The sequence below is a fragment of the Scyliorhinus torazame genome, chromosome 3 (genome assembly GCF_047496885.1).
Source record: "Scyliorhinus torazame isolate Kashiwa2021f chromosome 3, sScyTor2.1, whole genome shotgun sequence".
NCBI classification, from domain to species: Eukaryota; Metazoa; Chordata; class Chondrichthyes; order Carcharhiniformes; family Scyliorhinidae; genus Scyliorhinus; species Scyliorhinus torazame.
Window position 1 is genome coordinate 239,770,148 of NC_092709.1, and position 12,183 is coordinate 239,782,330.

The 12,183-nt window shown below is 52.0% G+C and overlaps 1 long non-coding RNA gene across 1 annotated transcript; it reads right to left on the reverse strand.

Annotated features, from left to right (window-relative positions):
- Positions 1-508: 508 nt before the first annotated feature.
- On the reverse strand, positions 509-10,943 carry LOC140409022 (uncharacterized). The gene is made up of 3 exons (XR_011940261.1): positions 10,531-10,943; positions 10,269-10,448; positions 509-1,344 (listed from the first exon to the last, which is right to left on the reverse strand). It is a non-coding gene; the product is annotated as an uncharacterized lncRNA (long non-coding RNA).
- Positions 10,944-12,183: the final 1,240 nt, after the last annotated feature.

Here is a 12,183-nt window from a genome sequence, read left to right on the forward strand (position 1 = left end):
ATTTCTTAAAGGTACTCTGACATGACACCATCTCCATCATTTACTTTCCCTATCTCCCTGGCTGCCTCCCTCTTTCTAAGCTGCTGTGCAAGCATTCTGCTGGCCTTCTCTTCATACTCAAAAATCACCCCGCTCTCCTTTCTCAGCTGCTCCACTGCCCACCCTGTGGTTAACAAGCCGGACTCTGCCTGTCGCCTCTGCCGTTCCATTAAAAGCCCTGCCCCTGGGGTCTCCGCATACCTCCTATCGATCTGTAGTATCTCCTTTACCAGTCGGTCCGTCTCTGCCCTGTCCACCCTTTCCCTATGGGTCCATATCGAGATCAGCTCCCCTCTGACCACCGCCTTCAGTGCTTCCCAGACCATCGCTACTGAAATTTCCCCTGCAGGTAGTTCTGAATACATTTCCTCAACTGCTCGCACACCCCTTTGTCAGCCAAAAGTCCCACATCTAACCTCCAATGCGGGCGCGAGTTACTGTTGCAGGTGAAAATATTCACGAATAGACCTTTGAGTGAGTAAAGAAGCAATTTATTAATTTTCAGAGCTCTGGGAGAACAGGCCTTTGACCCCCACGGTCTGTGCAGCACCTTTTCTCGCCTGAGCTGAAGTCGCACTGGGTTAATATACAGAAGGAAAGCGGAATTAGTTTGCATTCGCATTTACATATACCCAATCTATTCTGTTCGCGTCACAATTCATAACATGCATCTTTAATGCCATAAATGGCTACAAGTTAGCTCCTATAGCCTCTAATTGGCAGTTTGCCTTACCCGATCAATTCATTACATAGGTAACGGTTACATAAAGTCATGGGCTCAATACTCCAGCCATGTTGAACATGTCCTTCCTCATTCCTTGCTAGTTCCTTAATTTGAGGCCCCTTTGCCAGTTACAAGTATCGTAGAATACAGACATTGGGCAAAGGTTGCCAACTGCTCATTGTCTCTCCGGATGCATTTGGTTGTGGATAACTTGTTTTGCACAAAGCTTTACTACTTCAGCAGCAGACACTGATAATAACATAGGGTCAAGAACATTGACAGAGTCCATTTTATATCAGGCGGCATCCTTTTTGTATCTTCTGTAGTCCGTTCGGAATTCTACCTCTTCAGTCCCCTCTGTTGGTCCTTGGACATCCTGATGTTCCAAGCTGACCACATCTCCAGTTGGGCTCTTCACATCCATCTCGATATTTCTCCGTCCGGGGCGCCATGGTCGTTGATACGGGGGACAGGCACGTCGGAGGGGTCTCTTTGCGGTAGTAATTCGTCGTAGATGTCCTTGTTCTGCACGGGTGTGACTGGTAGGACCTGTCCCATTATCTTAGCACACCATAGCTTTACTATGCTTATAAAACAGCAAAAAAGCAAACATATAACAGCAACTATTATCAGTGAATGCATGATCCAAACTCCATCACTACCCTTCTCCATGCCTTGCTTTTCCCACGTACCTCTTTCTCCATCGGTGGTGTCCTCATGGAGTTCTTTAATACTTTTCCCTTTTTCCGTGTGGTCCACAAAGGCGAGCGGTGATTCCTCAACCTCATTCTGTTCTATCGCCTTTTGCGCCGCTAGGTCTGCGGCTTGATTCCCCTGGTGATTTATCCAGTCCAAGCTGTTCCGGTCCGGTTCCCTCTGATGTGCCTTAATTTTAATCACTGCTACCTGTTGGGGTTTGTTACTAGCATCTAAGAGGGCTTCTATTCTCAACTAATGTTTTGTAGTATTACCACCTGTTGTACTAAATCCCCTCCTACCCCAAGCGGTCATGTAGTCATGTACGACTCCAAAAGCGTACCTACTGTCTGTGTAAATGTTCACTGTCTTGTTCTCTGATACCTCTAGCGCTTTGGTGAGCGCCACTAGTTCTGCCACGTGGGCCGACAGGCCTCCATCAATTCGTCCTCATTCCACTGTCTCCAATGCTCCATTCACTACCGCCCACCCCGTTCGGGGCCGCCCATCGACATACTTACTTGACCCATCTACATAGAATGTTTATTCCGCTGTTGCCAGAGGAGTCTCCTTAATCCTGTCTTCCTCTAAATTCATGTCTACATCCCCAGAATTGTGGGGTTCCCCTGTTCCTAATATTCCCTCGGCTGGGTTCTCCCCCTGTCCCTAACAATGGTTACTGACTTACTTGGAGGGAGGAGGACCGCCTCCCACTTGGCCCGCCTCATATTCGAGACGGATCTTAGCTTTCCGGTGTTCAACATTTCTACCAGGGTATGTTTCGTGTGTAGTATAATGTTTCCTGTCATAACTATTGGTTCACTAACTTTCACAGCCCAGGCTGCATAATCCAGTGCAGGAATGCACCGGAAGAGTCCAGTGACTACCGGTCCCTCTGCCGTAGAGTAATAGGCGACGGGCCTTCTCCTATCTCCATGGTCCTGTATGACCACTGCTATATAGAACTCATTGTTGCAGTGTATGTGGAAGTCTTTAGTCGTGTGGTAAACCCAATCCTGAGGCCGACATTAACTCAGACTTTAATTGGGTATACGCTGCCTCCTGTTCTGGTCCCCACTCAACTGGTTCTAGCGCGGCCTTATCTCCTTTTACTAATCTTTGTATTGGTTCTGCTATTTTAGCAAACTCCGGGATAAAGTTCCAACTGTAGTTAAAGCGTCCCAACACCTTTCTGACTCCACGTACAGTAACGGGTTTTGGCATACCTTGGACTGCATGTTTTCTGTCCTGAGGCATCTCCTAAAGTCTTGGGAGATTAAGTGTCCCAAGTACAAGACTTGTGTTTTTCCTACCTGGGCCTTTTAGGGCTCACCTTGAGGCCAGGGTTCACAATACTAAGTACAGGGTAGCCAGATGGTCTGCCTTTGTTTCCGAGGCTATTAATATGTAATCGATATACTGCAAGATCGCGCACCCCTTGGGCACTTGGTGGAAAATAGCTGGGCTATTATGGAAGCCCTGTGGTAATCGAGTCCACGTATATTGTTTGTCACCTACTGTAAACGCAAATTTCTCTTGGGACTCCGGATCCAATGGGAGTGCCCAAAAGCCATTGGATATGTTGAGGACAGTGAAGATTTTCTGTTCGGGAGATAGTCCATTTAGGATGGTTGAGGGACTGGCTACGATTGGATGCAATTTGGGTGTCACCTTGTTAAGGACTGTATAGTCTATGGTCAGCCGGTTACTCCCGTCAGGCTTCTTTACCGGCCACGTCGAAGAATTAGTAGTGCTGGTGGTTTCCCTCAGGATACCCCTTTCTACTAATCCTTCTCCTATATCCACAACTGCCTTTTTAGCTTCTGGCTTGATTGGGTATTGGCGGTGTGGTTTATGTTCTGGCACGTGAATCTTAATAGGGTCGCTGCTGGCTATTCCGGTGTCTAATTTGTTTTTTGCCCAAACATTGCTTACTGACCTGCAACCGGCCCCGTATCTGCCCAGTTCTTCGCTCCATTCCCTGGTGGTTATGGTGGTCAACCCGACAGTGCCAGTGTTATTGGCCATCTGTCCATACCTTCCCTTACGACCATCTGGCTTTGGCCAGGTCAATTTTCTTTTCTTACAATCAATTATAGTTTCATACTCCCAGAAGGACCTCCGGTTGCGGCTATGCCTAGGTAGGTCGCACGTTCGGCAGCTCCCGCCGAGAACGGACTTTTGGGCTCTCTAGAGGAGCCCCCATGGCAATTGTTCGACGGCTTCCAGTGTGGGAAGTTGACAGCAAGGTCCCCCCCCCGGCAGTGTATGGATTGGACCAGGAGTGGAGCGGTGAAAAAAGTGATCTTGGAGCAGCGAAAAGTGAGAGGGAGGAAAAACAAGTATGGTGGCGGGTGGAGACCAAGCAGCATGGGTGCAGTGGTCACAGGAGCAGCAGGGGTTTCTTAGACGCTGCTTTGAAGACCGAAATGCTGGCGCCAATGAAGGCGGCGATTGAGAAGCTAGTGGAGACCCAGAAGGCCCAAGGAGCGGCGATTCGAGAGGTGCGGCAAAAAGCCTCGGAGAACGAGGACGAGATCTTGGGCCTGGCAGTGAAGGTAGAGGCACACGAGGCGCTGCACAAGAGGTGGGCGGAAAGATTTGAGGACCTGGAGAATAGGTCGAGGAGGAAGAATCTTCGGATTCTGGGTCTCCCTGAGGGAGTGGAGGGGCCCGATGTCGGGGCATATGTGAGCACGATGCTCAATTCGCTGATGGGCACGGGAGCCTTCCCGAGGCCCCTGGAGCCGGATGGGGCTCACCGGGTCCTAGCAAGGAGACCCAAGGCCAACAAGCCGCCAAGAGCTCTAGTGGTGAGGTTTCACCGCTTTATGGACAGAGAGAGTGTCCTGAGATGGGCCAAGAAAGAGCGGAGCAGTAGGTGGGAGATTACGGAGATCCGAATCTACCAGGACTGGAGTGCAGAGGTGGCTAAGAAAAGAGCTGGTTTTAATCGGGCCAAGGCGGTGCTCCATCGAAAGGGGGTGAAGTTCGGTATGCTGCAGCCAGCGCGACTGTGGGGTCACATTTCAGGATCGACACCACTACTTCGAAACGCCTGATGAGGCATGGAGCTTCATACGGACTGAAAAGTTGGACTCAGATTGAGGGTTTGTTGTGGGGGGATGTTTGCTGTGTTTGCTACGTTTGGGGAATGTTCTTTTTGTCAGGGTGCTGGGTGGGGATGGGTGAAGGGACTTGATGGGGAGACTGTTGGAGAGTGTGTGCGTCGGTGCTGGAGGGGCAGACCCTCACGAGGGAAGAGGGGGAGTGGAGGCCCGGGAGGGGAATTGGGGTAAGGCCGCAAAAGGAGCTGCGCCAGAGGGGGCGGGGCCGGCTCAGGAAAGCGCGGGCTTTTTCCCGCGCTAGAGAAGGACGGGGGTGGGGGGCTGGGGGGGGGGATGGGTGGTGCTGGAGGGGGTCGCACACTGACTGCCAGGGAGGGGGAGGAGGGATTCTCACACTGGAGGGGGTCGATGGAATGGCGGAAGAGGCCGGGGTCAGCAGGAGTCAGCTGACTTACGGGAGTGTTATGGGTGGAGCAAAAGGGCTAGATGTGGATCTAGCGGGGGGAGGGGGGGTAAAGAGGGGGGATCGGGTTGCTGCTGCATTGGCCAAAGGGGAGCTGGAAGTAGGAGAGGTGGTCGGGGCAGGGATCCGCCGTCTGGGGGACTGCAGGGTGCGGGAGGCACGGGCACGTGACTGGCCCAGAAAAGGAGATGGCTAGTCGGCGCAGGGGGGTGGGGTGGGGGTGGGGGGGGGGGGTGGGGGCGGGGGGGGGGGGGGAGCAGCCCCCCAATCCGGTTGATAACTTGGAATGTGAGGGGCATGAATGGGCCGGTCAAGAGGGCCCGGGTGTTTGCGCACTTAACGGGACTGAAGGCAAACGTGGTTATGCTTCAGGAGATGCATTTGAAGGTGGCAGATCAGGTTAGGCTGAGAAAGGGATGGGTAGGACAGGTGTTCCATTCGGTACTGGATGCGAAGGACAGAGGGGTTGCAATACTAGTGGGGAAGCGGGTGTCGTTTGAGGCAATGAATATTGTAGTGGATAATGGAGGTCGATGTGTGATGGTGAGCGGTAGGCTGCAGCGGGTGCAGGTGGTACTGGTAAATGTATATGCTCCGAATTGGGATGATGCCGGATTTATGAAGCGCATGCTGGGTCGGATTCCGGACCTGGAGGTAGGAAGCTTGATAATGGGGGGTGATTTCAACACGGTGCTGGACCCAACACTGGACCGCTCTAGGTCCAGGACGGGTAAGAGGCCGGCTGCGGCCAAGGTGCTTAGGGGATTTATGGACCAGATGGGAGGGGTGGACCCATGGAGGTTTGTCAGGCCCCAGGCCAAGGAATTGTCATTCTTTTCCCACGTCCATAGAGCCTACTCCCGGATAGATTTTTTTGTTCTGAGCAGGGCGTCAATCCCGAAAGTGGAGGGAACGGAGTATTCGGCCATAGCCATCTCAGACCACGCCCCGCACTGGGTGGAGCTGGAGTTGGGGGAGGAGAGGGACCAGCGCCCGTTGTGGCGCCTGGATGTGGGACTGTTGGCGGATGAGGTGTGTGGGTGGGTGCGGGGGTGCATTGAAAGATATTTGGAGGCCAACGACAACGGGGAGGTGCAGGTGGGGTAGTCTGGGAGGCGCTGAAGGCGGTGGTTAGGGGAGAGTTAATCTCCATTAGGGCCCACAGGGAGAAGAGAGAGGGGAGGGAGAGGGAGAGGTTTGTGACAGAGATTTTAAGGGTGGATAGGAGATATGCAGAGGCCCCCGAGGAGGGGCTACTCAGGGAGCGACGGAATCTCCAGACGGAGTTCGACCTGTTGACCACGGGGAAAGCAGAGGCACAGTGGAGGAAATCGCAGGGGGCGATGTATGAGTATGGGGAGAAGGCGAGTCGGATGCTGGCACATCAGCTTCGTAAGAGGAAGGCAGCAAGGGTGAGAGATGGAATTAAGGATAGAGGGGGGAATACGGTGCGGAGTGCGGTGAGAATAAACAAGGTATTTAGGGACTTCTATGGGGATTTGTACGGACCTGAGCCTCCAGCGGGGGAGGAGGGGATGCGACGATTCTTGGATCAGCTGAGGTTCCCGAGGATGGAGGAGGAGGAGGTGGCTGGTTTAGGGGCGCCAATAGGGCTGGAGGAGCTGGTTAAAGGATTGGGGAGCATGCAGGAGGGGCCGGATGGGTCCCCAGTTGAGTTTTATAGGAAGTACGCGGATCTGCTAGGCCCGTTGCTAGTGAGGACTTTTAATAAGGCTAGGGAGGGGGGGTCCTTGCCCCCGACAATGTCCGGGGCGCTGATCTCTCTGATCCTGAAGCGGGACAAGGACCCACTGCACTGTGGGCCGTATAGACTGATCTCGCTCCTTAATGTGGATGCTAAGTTGCTGGCAAAAGTGCTGGCTACGAGAATCGAAGACTGTGTCCCGGGGGTAAGTCATGAGGACCAGACGGGGTTCGTAAAGGGCAGGCAGCTAAATACTAACATGCGGAGGCTCCTTAACGTGATTATGATGCCCTCGGTGGAGGGAGAAGCGGAGGTAGTGGCAGCTATGGACGTGGAGAAGACTTTCGATCGGGTGGAGTGGGAGTATCTTTGGGAAGTGTTGCGGAGGTTTGGGTTCGGGGAGGGGTTTATCGGCTGGGTCAGATTGTTATATAGAGCCCCGGTGGCAAGCGTGGCTACGAATCGGCGGAGGTCGGAGTACTTTCGGCTGTACCGAGGGACGAAGCAGGGGTGCCCCCTGTCCCGCTTGCTGTTTGCACTGGCAATTGAGCCCTTGGCCATGGCACTAAGGGAGTCCAGGAAATGGAGGTGACTGGTCCGTGGGGGAGAGGAACGTTATAAGCAGACGACCTGTTGCTGTATGTGGCAGACCCAGTGGAGGGGATGGCGGAGGTCATGCGGATCCTAAGGGAGTTTGGGGACTTCTCGGGCTATAAACTCAATGTAGGGAAAAGTGAGCTCTTTGTGGTGCATCCAGGGGACCAGGGAAGGGGGATAGACGACCTGCCGCTGAAAAGGGCGGAAAGGAGCTTTCATTACTTAGGGATCCAAGTAGCTAGGAGTTGGGGGGCCCTGCAGAAACTCAATTTGACGTGGTTGGTGGAGCAGATGGAAGAGGATTTTAAAAGATGGGGCGGGCAGGGTGCAGTCGGTTAAAATGGTGGTCCTCCCGAGGTTTCTATTTGTGTTCCAGTGCCTTCCCATTATGATTCCCAAGGCCTTTTTCAAACGGGTAAACAGGAGCATCATGGGTTTCGTGTGGGCAAATAAGATCCCGAGAGTAAAGAGGGTTTTTCTGGAGCGGGGTAGGGACAGGGAGGGCTGGCGCTGCCGAATTTGTGCGACTATTATTGGGCAGCCAATGTGGCGATGATCTGTAGGTGGGTAATGGAGGGAGAGGGGGTGGCGTGGATGAGGTTGGAGATGGCGTCCTGTGTGGGCACGAGCCTGAGGGCGCTGGTGACGGCACCACTGCCGCTCTCGCCGACAAGGTACACCACGGGTCCGGTGGTGGCGGCAACGCTGAAGATCTGGGGGCAGAGGAGGCGACACAGGGGTGAGGTGGGAGCCTCGGTTTGGTCCCCGATTCGGGAGAATCATCGGTTCGTCCCGGGAAGGATGGATGGGGGATTTTGGAGCTGGCATCGGGCAGGGATTAGGAGAATAGGGGACCTTTTCATAGATGAGACGTTTGCGAGCCGAGGGGCGCTGGAGGAGAAGTTTGGGTTACCCCCGGGGAATGCTTTTAGGTATATGCAAGTGAGGGCGTTTGTGAGACGGCAGGTGAGGGAATTCCCGCTGCTCCCGGCACAGGGGACCCAGGGCAGGGTGATTTCGGGTGTATGGGTTGGAGAGGGCAGGGTCACGGCGATCTACCAGGAGCTGAAAGAAGAGGAGGCAAGTGGGAGGAGGAGCTTGAGGAGGAGATAGATGAGGGTCTGTGGGCTGATGCCCTGAGTAGGGTTAATTCTTCCTCCTCTTGCGCCAGGCTCAGCCTAATACAATTCAAGGTTGTTCACAGAGCTCATATGACAGGGGCGAGGATGAGTACGTACTTTGGGGTGGAGACAGGTGTGGGAGGTGCTCGGGAAGTCCGGCAAATCACGTCCACATGTTCTGGTCGTGCCCGACACTGGAGGGGTTTTGGAGGGGTCTTGCGAGGACTATGTCCAAAGTGGTGAAAGTCCAGGTCAAGCCGAGTTGGGGGTTGGCATTATTTGGGGTAACGGACGAGCGGGAGTGCAGGAGGCGAAAGAGGCCGGTATCCTGGCCTTTGTGTCCCTGGTAGCCCGGCGGAAGATCTTGTTATTAAGGACGCGAAGCCCCCCAGTGTGGAAGCCTGGATAAATGACATGGCAGAGTTCATTAAGCTGGAGAGGATAAAGTTTGCCTTGCGAGGGTCTGTGCAGGGGTTCTTCAGGCGGTGGCAACCGCTCCTAGACTATCTCGCGGAGCGTTAGAAGGAGGTCAGCAACAGCAGCAACCCTAGGGTAGTGGGGGGGGAGGGGGGGGGGTTCTGTTGGGGGGGGGGGAGGGGGCGGTGGGGGGCTTCCCTATGAGTACCTTTAAATGTCATATGGGGGGGGGGCTATTGTACATGGAGAAACCCAATGTAAATGTTTTGTACAATGTACAATGTTTAATTGTTGTGTTTGTGTTTCTTTTATCTTCTGTTATTGTTGGAAAACTTGAATAAACATATTTTTTTTAAAAAATAGTTTCATACTCCTTCATGATATCGTTGCCCAAAATCGTGCCTTCATTATTTTTATATACATAAAATTTCATTGGGATGTATATGTTGTCAATCTCCACTGCCTGAGTGGTACTCAAGTAAGCGGTCATTCTGGTGCCCTCAATTCCCTGTAAAAATATTGATTTATTGGTGATAGGGAGGGGGAGGTTTGTAACGGAGACCGATGCTCCTGTGTCCACCAGCACTTCACATTGTCAGCACCCCACTAGAGCAGACACATAAATTCTCCCTTCCCTTTTATTTTTAATGGGGCCACAGGGCCTCAGCTCGGGCTTTCCTTCCGTTATCTATTCCGTATACTCTGCAGCGGATAGGGTATTTTGGTCTCTAGTCGGCTTGCCATGTTTGCTGAAACAGGCAGCTCCCAGATGACCCTGTTTATTACAATAGTTACATTGTGTCTCAACCTTCTTGCCCTTACTAGTTAGTGAATGTCTCTTAAGTGCAGTTGGTGAACCAGCCAGACGGCATTGAGTTCCGTCCAAAAGTTTACATTCTGGCTTCGGGGCTGAAGTTTTCCCAGGATGGTCATAATCACAGTCTCCTCACTAAGAGGGGCAGTTGGTTCTCTACTATCATATGGGGGAAGGGAGGTCGTGTCCGGACATGGTCCCATTCTTCCCCCCTCATGCAATTTATACTCTAATTCCTTTATGATTTTTGTTTGACATTTCACTCTCGTCTCTAGTTCTGTCTTCTTCTGTTTTACCACATTTACTTGTTCTATTAGTCCCGCCAATTGATGTACCAAAAGTACCCCTGTTTTCTTGATCTTGTCTTTAGTTTGTTTTGTCAACCAATCTCTCTGGAGTTCCAAAGTATGTGATACGTCCCAGCCGTCCTTCTGCATCTTTGTAATTAACGACTGTTGGTCTGTCATACAAGAGTTTATCAGGGAGCCCGGGGACCCCCTTTTAACTTCTTTCGCCACCATTATTAATTTATCTACCGTCCCTGTGTGGTTGGAGAATGTTTATATCTGGACAGTCCCCCTATTCTTTCCTACCGAGAATACACAGACTTCTTATGGTACTCACGTACTCACGGCGAGGTTCTCAGAGGTCAGGCAGCATCGTTCCCGAGAAGGTCCGGATGTATAGCTCTTGCCTCCGTGGGCGGATTCCACAACATCCCCCTTTTCTCTCCGATGCCTGTTTACCCGATCAGGGCCTCACAACGTCGTTCTTTAACATACTTCCATCAATCACCTCTTGCACCTGTAAACAATCTCATTCGTTAATTCTCAACGCGGCAGTATCACATTAAAGTTAAACCAGTTAGGTCACTTCTCTCACTCACGTAGTCTGTCTATTATTTTGGTTCCTCCGGAGCCGCGTCCCTGATGAGTCGTCTTGCCGTGTCTTTAATTTCTGTGTGGTCAAAGTTTGACTACTCACCCCGTTCACTGACCTGAACGACTGCTCAGTTCCATGACATCCTGCTGACTACGCCATATAGTAGGTGAAAATATTCACGAATTGACCTTTGAGTGAGTAAAGAAGCAATTTATTAATTTTCAGAGCTCTGGGAGAAAAGGCCTTTGACCCCCACGGTCTGTGCAGCACCTTTTCTTGCCTGAGCTGAGGTCGCACTGGGTTAATATACAGAAGGAAAGCGGAATTAGTTTGCATTCGCATTTACATATACCCAATCTATTCTGTTCGCGTCACAATTCATAACATGCATCTTCAATGCCAGAAATGGCTACAAGCTAGTTCTGAGAGCCTCTAATTGGCAGTTTGCCTTACCCGATCATTTCATTACATAGATAACGGTTACATAAAGTTATGGGGTCAATACTCCAGCCATGTTGAACATGTCCTTCCTCATTCCTTGCTCGTTCCTTAATTTGAGATTCCTTTGTCAGTTACAAGTAGCTAAGAATACAGACATTGGGCAAAGGTTGCCAACAGCTCATTGTCTCTCCGGATGCAACTTGTTTGGATTTCGGCGGCAGCGGTGCGCAGGGGCCTTCTTGGAGGTGAGTAGTGAGTTTAAAACCACTTACCTTTACAGGAGCAGCCCTTTGGATTTCGGCGGCAGCGGTGCGCAGGGGCCTTCTGGGAGGTGAGTAGTTAGTTTAAAAACCTTACCTTTACAGGAGCAGCCCTTTGGATTTCGGCGGCAGCGGTGCGCAGGGGCCTTCTTGGAGGTGAGTAGTGAGTTTAAAACCACTTACCTTTACAGGAGCAGCCCGTTGGATTTCGGCGGCAGCGGTGCGCAGGGGCCTTCTGGGAGGTGAGTAGTTAGTTTAAAAACCTTACCTTTACAGGAGCAGCCCTTTGGATTTCGGCGGCAGCGGTGCGCAGGGGCCTTCTGGGAGGTGAGTAGTAAGTTTAAAAACCTTACCTTTACAGGAGCAGCCCTTTGGATTTCGGCGGCAGCGGTGCGCAGGGGCCTTCTTGGAGGTGAGTAGTGAGTTTAAAACCACTTACCTTTACAGGAGCAGCCCTTTGGATTTCGGCGGCAGCGGTGCGCAGGGGCCTTCTGGGAGGTGAGTAGTTAGTTTAAAAACCTTACCTTTACAGGAGCAGCCCTTTGGATTTCGGCGGCAGCGGTGCGCAGGGGCCTTCTGGGAGGTGAGTAGTGAGTTTAAAACCACTTACCTTTACAGGAGCAGCCCTTTGGATTTCGGCGGCAGCGGTGCGCAGGGGCCTTCTTGGAGGTGAGTAGTGAGTTTAAAACCACTTACCTTTACAGGAGCAGCCCTTTGGATTTCGGCGGGAACCGGAAGTTCGACCTCTGGCAAGTTTCCCCCCCCCCAACCAATAAATTCTGGTGGAGAGGAAACCCGAGACACTACACGTGTAGTGTCTCCCACCCACCCTCCTCCTCTAACCTAATAATAAGACCCATTGGTGTAAGGTAAGTGCCATATTATAGTATTATTATTAGCATTGTGCAGGTCAAGGATTGGAGGTGGAGGAGCAGTCTCTGTCAGCGAGAGAACCT